Source organism: Netta rufina (assembly GCF_964035555.1).
Source record: "Netta rufina genome assembly, chromosome: 34".
Lineage (NCBI taxonomy): Eukaryota > Metazoa > Chordata > Aves > Anseriformes > Anatidae > Netta > Netta rufina.
The window spans coordinates 176,737-188,851 of NC_140158.1; positions in this window are offsets into that span (position 1 = coordinate 176,737).

Genomic DNA, 12,115 nt, shown 5'->3' on the forward strand with positions numbered 1-12,115 from the left:
TAGGCATGAGCCAGGCCCCAGCATGTTACAATGATTTGTGTTACTTTGGAACTGCCAGAATCATGACACCTTTTTCTCAAGCATTCTGCCAGTTTTTGAGGATTTTGCAGTTGTTCAGGGGTGAGTTTCCAAAACACTGGGGGTGCCAACTGGTCTAGATGCCTGCCCATATCCTCCCATACTCCCTGCCACCCACAACTATACTGCCTCCGGGCAGATCTCCGGATGAGCTTCCTAAGTAGTTGTTTAACTTTAAGCAGAACCTGAAGTGCATTCAGGAGGCAGAACAACAAGACTATGCTGGTCTGAGTATCCCAAGGATATTCAATATCTTGGAGAGCTATTGTAGCAAGCTCAGAGGGTAAGAGGGTGGTGAAGGAGGAAGGCATAGTGATCCAGGAGGATACAGGGGTGGTGAAGGAGAAAGGGAGAGTAATCAAGTAAGAAAAAATATCTTCCCCTTTCCCCTCCACAGATTGACTCCCTAATGGAAAAAAACAATAGGTATAATTGCTAATAGTTTCCAAGTTACAGTTTCCAAATTACAGAGTCGACGATGTTACTGAGTACAAATACCAAGTTAGAGTCATGACCAGATATCTCATCGTCTCATAAGCCATTGCTACAACACTCAGTACCATAATGATCTGAAACCAGGGCCCGGAGAGGATAAACAACATGACAGAGAGCAAATACGGAAAATAATGTACTATAATACTCAATTTGGAAAACAGGCGCAGCAGAGTTGAGATTAAAGCAATCAGCATTATGACAAGTGACTATTAAGCAGGTCTAATACACCAATTTTAGTTTAACACACTCTGGTCAGATCTGCCGTTATCTCAACCTTTCGAGCCCCACGTTGGGCGCCAAAAAGACTGTCGTGGTTTAACCCGGCTGGCAGCTAAATACCACGCAGCCGTTCGCTCACCCTCCCCCCTCCCTCTCTGGGACGGGGGAGAGAAATGGAAAGTGAAGCCCGTGAGTTGAGATAAAGACAGTTTAATAAGACAGGAAAATAATAATAACAAAATAATAATAACAATAATAACAATAATGTTACAATTATGATAATAGGAAAGTAATAATAATATGTACAAACAAGTGATGCACAATGCAATTGCTCACCACCGCTGACCAATGCCCAGCCTAACCCCGAGCAGTCCGGCCCCCTCCCCCCGGCTAGCCACCCCTATATATTGTTTAGCATGACGTCAGATGGTATGGAATACCCCTTTGGCTAGTTTGGGTCACCTGTCCTGGGTCTGTCCCCTCCCAGCTCTTACTGCACCCCCAGCCTGCCTGTTGGCAGGACAGAGCAAAAGGCTGAGATGTCCTTGGCTTGGTATAAGCACTGCTCTGCAACAATAAAAACATCGGGGTGTTATCAGCACTCTTCTCATCCTAAGCCAAAACACAGCATTCCACCAGCTACTAGGAAGAAAATTAATTCTGTTCTAACTAAAACCAGGACAAGCCCCAACAGAGGTAGCCACAGACTTACCCTTTGCAAATGAAAAAGGTGAACCTGCTCAGTCTCTTGGTAATACTGCAACTACGTGGTTGAGCCTCTTGTAGCATGTGATCAAGCTGGTTTTAGTCCTCTGGTAGTCCTCAGGAGAGTTACACAAGTGGGTTGATTCATCTAGAGATTAAAATAAAGCTCAAAAACAAGAGTGTATCCCACCATCCCAAAGAACAGTGAGCCAGCAACCTTCACTAAATATTCCTCTATTAAGTGAATTCCAAGCACTTAAAATCCTGAAATCCATAGACTTCAGCCTGCCTAAAGAACCCTGCAACTGACTGACAGAAAAACAAAGCACTTACTCCAAGGAGTAGCCCAGGCAGAATAAGCTCTCTAATGCCATGCCTGAGGCTCATATACCTTTTGGCCCCACCCAGCACCCAAACCCAATCACATGGTAAAGAGGAGGGGCAAAGCTCAAGAAAGTAGGAAGAGAGCAGACACAGCAACAGCTGTGATTTTTTTTTTGCTGTTGTTTCTTTCTTTTTTAAAATCTGCTTTACCTGAACAACATGCAGAGAGCAGACAAGAGACCTGGGGTGTTTCTAGAAGCACAAATCCCTGTGCTTTTGCTGCAGCTTTTAATATTGAACTGACAGTATCACCAAGCAAGTAACTGAAACTTTCTGAACTGGAATTAGTTTAAACACGCTCATTCCCATCTGTAAACACAGAACCAGCATTCACTAGCATGCTAGCCCATACATTTCTCCTAAACTCTGCTCCATCACTTTGCCACCAAGGTTGTGACTTTGATAAGATTTGACATACATGCAAAGACTCTCTAAAAGCCCCGTAATTCTGAAAAAATCATAAGGGACCCAGAACCACAAAGCAAACACACAAAGTAACATCACCATACTATCCGTAAAACTGCTATAATAACTACTCACCTGAGGAAGAGCTGCGTGCAATACAGACACCCACTACTAGATTGCTTTACTATGACAGATCCTACCAGTTACCACCTCACAAAGATGTGCGTACCAGTTTCTACTTGAAAACATACCAGTCCATAGACTCTGACCCACCTAAAGAACCGTGCAACTGACTGAAGGAAAAACAAAGCACCTACCCAAAAGTGCAACCCAGGTAGAAGGAGCTCTCTGATGGCATACCTGCAATTGAGTTACCATTTGGTCCCACCTGGAAACTGAAGACAATGACCTGGGAAAGTACAAAAAAAAAAAAAAAAAGAAAGATGAGGAGCAGTAGCTGTGGTTTCTTTACTTATTTGTATGGCTTAGCTCAACAGCATGCAGAGTGCAGACAAGAGAACTGGGGTGTTTCTAGAAGCAGACTAACACAGTCCACCAAAAAACTCCGAGTCCCCACTGACATCCACTCTCCCTCGTGCCTCATTCTAGTTTCCGTGCCTAAGCCCTGAGCAACAAGAAACAAATAGAGAAGGTCACATCCACAATGGACATGCAAACAGTGCAGCTCCTTGCAGAAAACTCAAACACAGAGACCAGAGCTAGAAAAAAAAAATAAACAAACACCCTGAAGTCAACAAAAGCCAAAAGGCCATGAATGCACAGGAGCCCCAACATAGGTAGTCACAGACTTACCCTTTGAAGATGAAAAAGGTGAACCTGCTCAGTCTCTTGGTAATACTGCACCTACATGGTTGAGCCTCTTGTACCATGCAATCAAGCTGGTTTTAGTCCTCGGGAGAGTTACACATGTGATGGTTTTTTGTTTCTTTCTTTCTTTCTTTTTTGTTTGTGTTTTTTTTTTTTTTTTTTTAATCTGCTTTATCTCAAAAACATGCAGAGAGCAGACAAAGCAAAAATCCCTGTGCTTTTGCTGCAGCTTTTAATATTGAACTGACAGTATCACCAAGCAAGTCACTGAAACTTCTTCAACTGGAATTAGTTTAAGCACGCTCATTCCCATCTGTAAACACAGAACCAGCATTCACTAGCCCTAACCATAACCCCAACCCTCACCCTAAACCCTAACCCTAGCCCCAGCCCTAGCCCCTAACCCCAACCCTAGTTACTGAGAACTACATTTCCCGGCATGCTCTGGGCATTCAACATGGCCTCCCGGAAGTCCAGAGTCCGAAAACTACATCTCCCGGCATGCTCTGGGCACTCAACATGGCCTCCCGGAAGCCCAGAGTCCGAGAACTACATCTCCCGGCATGCTCTGGGCACTCAACATGGCCTCCCGGAAGTCCAGAGTCCCAGAACTACATCTCCCGGCATGCTCTGGGCACTCAACATGGCCTCCCGGAAGCCCAGAGTCCGAGAACTACATCTCCCGGCATGCTCTGGACACTCAACATGGCCTCCCGGAAGTCCGGAGTCCGAGAACTACATCTCCCGGCATGCTCTGGGCACTCAACATGGCCTCCCGGAAGCCCAGAGTCCGAGAACTACATCTCCCGGCATGCTCTGGGCACTCAACATGGCCTCCCGGAAGTCCAGAGTCCAAGAACTACATCTCCCGGCATGCTCTGGGCACCAAGCATGGCCTCCCGGAAGTCCATTTTTCGTCATCGTTGCTATGGCGTTGCTAGGGGCCGCACTTCCGCCTCTCGCCGTCCAATCACCGCCCCTCCCGTGTCACGTGCCGCGTCGCTGGCATATTTAAGGCCCGCCCCCACTTCTAGCCTGCACAAAATAGCGACCGCCGCGGTGAGGCCGAGGCGCTTCAAGTGGGCGCTGGAGCTGGGTACGCCCCCGGGGGGGCGGTGAGGGCCTGGGCGTGCTTTTTGGGGGGGATTTTGAGGGAATTTCGGGGGAATTGGGTGGTTTGAGCAGGTATTCGGGGGTCCTGTGTTGTTCTGGGGGGGGTTGGGGCGTCCTGAGGGGTTTTGGGGCGTCCTGGGGGGTTTTGAGGGGATTGGGGGGGGGCTGAGGGGGTCGTGAGGTGTTTTTGGGGGGGTTATGAGGGGTTTTAGGGGCGATTTGGGGGGCTTGGGGAGGTCCGGGGGGGTCGTGAGGGGGGCTGGGGGGGATTTGGGGTGGTCTTGTGGGGATTTGTGGGGGTCCTGAGGTGTTTTGGGGGGTTTGGAGGGTCTGAGGGGGCCTGGGGGGAATTGGGGGGGTCCTGAGGGGATTTAGGAGGGTTTTGGGGGGGTCCTGGGGGGTTTTGGAGGAGTCCTGGGGGGTTTTGAGGTGTTTTTGGGGGGGTTCTGAGGGGTTTTAGGGGCGATTTGGGGGGCTGAGGGAGGTCCTGGGGGGTCGTGAAGGGGGCTGGGGGGGAGTTGGGGGTGTCCTGATGTGGTTTGGGGGGGTCCTGAGGGGGTTTGCCGGGTCTTGAGGGGGTTTGGGGGGGTCCTGAGGTGTTTCAGGGGGGCTGGGGGGAATTGGGGACATCCTGAGGGGTCTTGGGGGTGAAGCCTGGTGCCGGAAAACTATGCCTACCAGCATTCCTTGGACAGCCGCACAGCCAATCACAGGCCGAGTTTTCGAGAACTACATTTACAGCACACGCTGTAACCCTAGCCCTTACCGCCCTTACAAATAAGCCTCAAGCCCTAACCCTAAAAAACCTCGAAACCCCTACAGACATAACCCAAACTATTTACCACACTAAATCCCTGAAGACCTATGCCTAAAACTCCTAACCCAATAAATTAAGACGTTCAAATCCCAAACCCACAAAATTTAGGTGCTCAAATCCCAAACCCAAAAAATAGGACTCTCAAAACCTAAACCCAAAAATTGAAGACTCTCCAAACACTAACCCAAAAAAAACCAAGACACTCAAAGCACTAACCCAAAAACGTAAGACGCTCAAAGCACTAGCCCAAAATATTAAGATGCTCAAAACCCAACCCAAAACATTAAGACGCTCCAAACCCTAACCCAAAAAATTAGGACACTCAAAACCCTAACCCTGGAGAACCTAACCTGAATAAATAAATAAATAAATTAAATAAAATTTTAAAACCCTAACCCTAAATAACTGACCTAAAAGAAAACCCTAAGACCCTAACCCTAAAAAAACTATCAACACTACAACCCAAAAACTCTAAAACCCTAACACGCTAACCCTGAAAACCTTAAAACCTTAACCCCCAAATCCCTAAAATCTAACCGTTAAAAATCCAAAAAATCTAAAAAACTTAAAATCTTAAACATAAACCCTGAGAACTCTTACCCTGAAACCCAACCCTAGTGCCCTACCCCTGAAACCTTAAAACCATGAATCAATCTTTGGAAAATAACATAGGCTCAGGAGAGGATCTCAGTAAAGTAGCATTTTTATTTGAGATTACAATGGTGGGCGTCCACAAGCAGGAGGGTGCCTACTAATTCCGTACACAGTTTATATACTTTTTTTTTTTTCCTCCCAAGGACCTTGACCCTCCCCTGTTTCCCCATTAACTGTGCAATCCAGGTTCATACTCTACCTGGTGCTTCACAGAAAATACACAGCTGCTGGCCTGTTACGAGTCACATTTCTTTTGAGGCTTTTACTCTTTGAGGTGGTAATGTTTCTTACACCGTGATTTCCACCTAATGGCAGTAAGGATTCTGGTTGTCTGCATTTTACAAGGTTGTCTGTTGTAATAAATCCCTAAGTCCCAAATAGGATTACAATCAAAGTTTACAATTTATTAAATGAATAGAGGTAAGCAAACAGCACTGGGTGCACCAGGAGTCTTTGCTCCACCAAGACGCACACAAGTTACATCAGGCGGCTTGTTTTTATGCTCCTAGGCTAATACATATACATTACTACTCCTAGAAAAGGCAGGGTTATTATAATTAGTTCCTGGAATCTGAGCCCTCCCACTGGTGCATGCGTATCAGTCTCCGGTGGTCCCTCTGGGGGTCTCTCGTACTGAAGGCTTCTAGTCTTCCTCCCAGGCTTTTCCCTTGTCCTTCTCCTTTGTTCATCTTGTGTGGATGTCAGAGACTTGCATAGTGCCCCATGAAATAGTCATAACAGTTAGCACTTATTCTGAAACCCCTTTGTTCTCTTATCCCCTATTGACACAAATTGCTGGACCATTCCTTTGCAAGATATAAGAACTGTATACATTAACCGCTCTGTTTTTCTTAGACTTGTGGTTATACAAGAGTATGTAAGACAGAAGGTCACATTTCATCATATCATGCAGCCCTAGCATTGTTCCATATTGACACGAATCAGATGAACACATTTCACAATCCGCCATCTCCTTCTTCATGGTATTGATTCGTGTTTTCCTTTCCAATCGAGTCAATACTTGTCGAATTGATACCAATTTTGGATCTTCATTTGTTTTTATTATCATCAGGGAATGGGTTTTCTCTTTCCCTGGTTCTGGGTCAACAGGTACCGCAGATATTTGCATTTTTTGTATAACCGAGTGTATTAGTCTGGTAATACAAGGTATTAAACATGGAATTATTAACAATCCTCCACATACCCCCAGTAAAACCATCCTTATTTTAGCAAACCAATCACCGCCCATAAAGTCCCCCCATAATCCTCCTAGATTGATTCCATTTCAAGTTTGAACTGGGACATATGCAATGTTCTTCATGTCTTTTACAAGTTCACTTACAGCTTTTCCTTCTGTTGTGGTTTAACCCGGCCAGCAGCTAAACACCACACAGCCATTCACTCACCCTCCCCCCTCCCTCTCTGGGATGAGGGAGAGAAATAGGAAAGTGAAGCCTGTGAGTTGAGATAAAGACAGGTAAACAATAATAACAGTAATAATAAAGACAATAATGATGATAATAGTACTACTACTGTTGTGTATGAAAACAAGTGATGCACAATGCAATTGCTCACCACCCGCTGCCCGATGCCCAGCCTAACCCCGAGCAGTCTGGCCCTCCTCCCCCTTTGGCCAGTTTGCTGCACTCCCAGCCTGCCCGCTGGCAGGACAGAGTGAGAAGCTGAAACAACCTTGGCTTGGTGTAAGCACTGCTCTGCAACAATTAAAACATCAGCATGTTATCAGCACTCTTCTCATCCTAAGCCAGAACATAGCATTCTACCAGCTACTAGGAAGAAACACCATCATCAATCTCTAAACAGCAATTACTAAGGTTAAATTTTCCACAGACAACTCCTTCCTGTGCTAGTAAATAATCCAAGGCTAAGTGATTTTGATACAAAGCAGTTCTCATCTTGGTATTTTGCTTTGCAATTAATCCAAGTGCATCTCCGGTTTTATTTACAACTACTTCTATTACAGCTTGTAACCTAATTATTCTATTAAGCATGTATATTGGGGTCCTATAGCCCCAGGATCCATCTTCTGCCCACGTGGCTGGATCATAATAGGCAAACACCTTCAATCAAGGGGCTGGGCCTGCTTTCAGGGTCAATTCGGGCTTGTGTTACCGTTCAGCCTGTTGGGGTGATCCAGCTCCTGGAAAACGAATCACAATTTTCTATGGGTTTAAAAAAATAGGTTCTTTTGTTATTTTCTTGGGACAACCTGACCTTAGTGCGGGAGAAGTCCGGTCAAGGCCCTCTCACTCGGCAGTCAATATCCATAGGGGTTGCCTCCCTCGGTAGACCATACACACTGCAGTGGAGGGTCCTGCCCCGGGTCTTGCCTTCTCCCTTTCCTCCCTTCAGGCTTGTCCCCTTTATCTGGTGCCCTTAATTCATGCAGAGCCTCGTTGCCAGAATACTATTCCGTCTTTACCCTTAGTTTCAGTTCCCTAGGAGTGGACTCAACCCTCCAAGCTTCGGTAGTTATTGGTCCCTTTACTCTAGATGCGTGGGTCCAACCCCTTTCTGCTGTTCTCACAGCTGTTTCAGGAGTAAGTAAAACAAGGTACAGTGCCTCCCATCAGAGGTTCAATGATTCTTCCCTCCAGGTTTTTATTAAGACCTTGTCTCCTGGTTGTATCTTATGAATAGCAAATCCTAAAGGTGGTGTTTGAGCCATCATTCCAATTTCTCTTAGCTCTTGTAATCTCCTTCCAATAGTAATTACGTATTTCTGGATGATACAGTCCTCAACTACATTGTTTCCTAGAGGCATCCCTTCAGAATAAGGCATACCATATAACATTTCATATGGTGATAATCCAGTCCCACTGCGTGGTTTAGTTCTTATGCTTAAAAGTGCCAATGGTAAGTGCATTTTGTCCAGTGCATTTGTGTCTCCATCATTAACTTAGCCAATTGTTGTTTTATCATTTGATTCATTCTTTCTACTTTCCCTGAGCTTTGTGGGTGCCACAGAGTATGGTATTCCCACTGAATACCTAATGATTGACATAATAATTTTATTATTTTAGAAGTAAAGTGTGTGCCCTGACCAGAATCAATGTACTGGATAGTATACTACGTAGCATATGCCCTATAATTCTGCAAAAATCGTAAGGGACCTGGAACCACAAACACACAAAGTAACATCATCATCCTATCCATAAACATGCTATAACAATTACTCACCTGAAGAAGAGCTGCATGCAATACAGGCACCTACTACTAGATTGCTTTACTATCACAGATCCTACTCGTTACCACCTCAAAAAGATGGGCTTACGGGTCTCTACTTGGAAACACATCAGTCCATAGGCTCTGACCCACCTAAAGAACCTCTTTAGCAACCTGTGCTAAATATCCCTGTATTAAGTGAATTCCAAGCACTTAAAAAACTAGAAATCCATAGACTCCAGCCTGCCTAGAGAACCCTGCAACTGACTGAAGGAAAAACAAGGCACTTACCCCAAAGGGCAGCCCAGGCAGAATGAGCTCTCTGATGGCATGCCTGGGGCTCATAACCCTTTTGGTCCCACCCAGCACCCAAACCCAATCACCTGGGAAAGGAGAGGGGCAAAGCACAAGAAAGTAGGAAGAGAGCGGGAGAAGCACCTGTGTTTTTTACTGTTTGTTCTTTCGTTTATTTTTTTTTCCCTAGGTTATGTGAACAACATGCAGAGTGCAGACAAAAGAACTGGGGTTTCTCTGGAAGCAACAATCACCATGCTTTTGCTGCAGCTTTTAATATTGAAAGGACAATATGACCAAGCAAGTAACTGAATTATTTTTAACTGGAATTAGCTCAAACACTTTCTTAACATAGGAAGAAAAATCTAGGAGCATAGGATATTACACATCAAAAAAAAAAAAATGTAATAAGCAGGTGGAATCAGAGGGCTCCCGCGGACGCCACAGCGCACGTGCGGCGCCGCTCCGCCTGCAGTACGCACTTCCCACCAGCAGGCGGCGGCAGAGGGCAACCGCGGGCGTCACTGCGCATGCGTAGCGCCGCATCGCCTGCAGTACCCAATTCCCAGCAGCAGGTGGATGCAGACGGCACCCGTGGCGCCACTGCGCATGCGCGGAACAGCGCCGCTTGCAGTACACAAATCCCAGCAGCAGATGACGCCCGCGTGCACCACTGCGCATGCGCAGCACAGCCCCGCCTGCAGTACACAATTCCAACCACGAGATGGCGGCAGAGTGCGCCCGCGTGCATTATTTCGCATGTGCGGTGCCACCTGCAGTACCCACTCTCCAGCAGCTGGTGGCGGCAGAGGGCGGGTGCCAAGGTGCATGCGCGGCGCTGTCTGTAGTACCCAATTCCCACCAGTAGGTGGCGTCCCGAGTATGGCAGGCATGGCTTCCCAGACCGTTTTCCCGGAGAAAGCACAAAGGAAAGCAGCAGAAATTTGCATCCCACGACGCGTCGGGGAAGAAGTATCTGCCCTGAGCAACATGCGGCTCAAAGCTGGGAAGCTGCACGACAGTAACCTGAAACAATACTTTTTCTACCAGGACAAAAAGGCAGGGAGATAATAGCAAACCCAATGTGACCAATGGGATGTTCAGAGCCCGCCGACCACAACTCCCAGCTTGCTCCGGGAGAAGCAGGCAGCGGCTTGAACACTGCAGAGCCAGCCTCAGGCTTCCCGTCCTGCAACCCAGCGCCCACAGACCCGTGCCTGCCACCCCCTGCCATCCCCGCGTGGACTTTCCCTGGCTTGGCTGCCAATTCCGCAGCACCCGGCCTCCCCAACACCCTCCCCTGCCCTGGGGGTCCTGTCAGAAACCCCCAGCCTCCACACACACTTGCGCCTCCACAAGCAGTCCCCGCCCCACAGAGCAGTCCCTGGGGAGCCTGGGGAGCAAAGACAGCAGGGGGCTGTGACCGACACGAGGCCAACCCCCCAGCCCCTGCCCCCTCCACACCCACCCCACTACCGAACCTGCACCCACACACACTGCGACAGCCACTTCCTGGAGCTGCCACCAGCAAAGGGGGCACGGGCCAGAAAGCAAACTTTATTAAACTGCTGTCAGGATTCCCAGGAGAGAGGGAGGGCTGCGGTGGAGCTCCCTGCCCAGTCATTCTCCCCTTCCCCTGGTGGGCAAGGCATCAAGCAGTGTCCATCCATCCTTGCATCCATCCCTGCATTGGGAACGGCTGCTGGAAGTGGGCTTCTCACTATCGCTGCTTTGGGCAGTTGTGGAGTAACTGCACATTAAACTAATATTCACCTTTTAAAGAAAACATACAGCATTGAAGAAGCTTTCTTCAATGGGAGTCATTACACAAACCCACACTCTGTGAATTAACTACTACAGTTAAGATCGTTTTAATTAAAAATACCTTGGCAGCAACGCTATCACTGCAAACATAGCGCTGCAAAAAATAAATCAACTCAATATAAAAGAAAGGGCGAGCTAACAGCACAAATAACATGACCGAAGGTGTCTGCAACAACTACCTGGTAGATGGTTGTCCACAGCCCTCGGATTTCATGGTCGTCTTTCCTGACAGATGAATACTGGAAGAACAGAAAAGATACACAATGTGTCCACAAAAGCCTTTGGGGAGACTACTGAAAGGAAAATCAAACCAAAAAACTAGAAACAGCAAGTGGTATGTATGTCAGTTTTGTTAACAGAGCACCACTGATGTACCAGGAATTTCCACATTCTTCGCCCTCCTCTACCTTGAAAATGTCACCCAATTCTGTCAGTGCTCTCCATCAGCATTTTTTTAATTTTTAATTTTCACGTGGACATCTGAGGAAAACATTTCAAGTCTCTGTCATCGAGGGAGAAGAGGAGAGAAAACAAAAAAAAAATTTTAAAAAAGAGGGATGAGAGGGGAAGAAGTACAGCCATTCCTTTCCTCAGTAACAAGAGCAAAAAGCTCAGTCGCTCAGCAACAACGTGCTTTGAAAGATAAAACAAAGAAGAAACTGCATGTTATTTTATCTCAGCTATAGAGTCATATGTATTTGTACCTGCTCATTTATTCATCTGCCAGTGTACTTTGCTACAGACGCTACAGAACATAGAAACTGCAAGGTTACTACTACCTTTTGTGACCGATGCAATCTTCGGCAGGAACAGCTATCTAAAAGAGCCAACAAAATCCCCTTCGTCAACAGCCATCTGAACTTTTATTGTCTAACAATAGTCCTACAAACATCCCCCGGGATGCTCAACTTCTCAAACTTTCCGTTCAACTTGAGTCAGAACAAGCCCTTACCCTGGACACCTTCACCTGGCTCTACACTGCTAGCAGAGTACCACTCTGATACTGTCCAGTACGCGCTGCAGCCTACTCACGTGTATTTACTGCAGCCTGATTAGAAACGCTCACAGAGAGACGAATGAAAATCCCCCCCTTTCTTTCAGAATAAAAAAAAA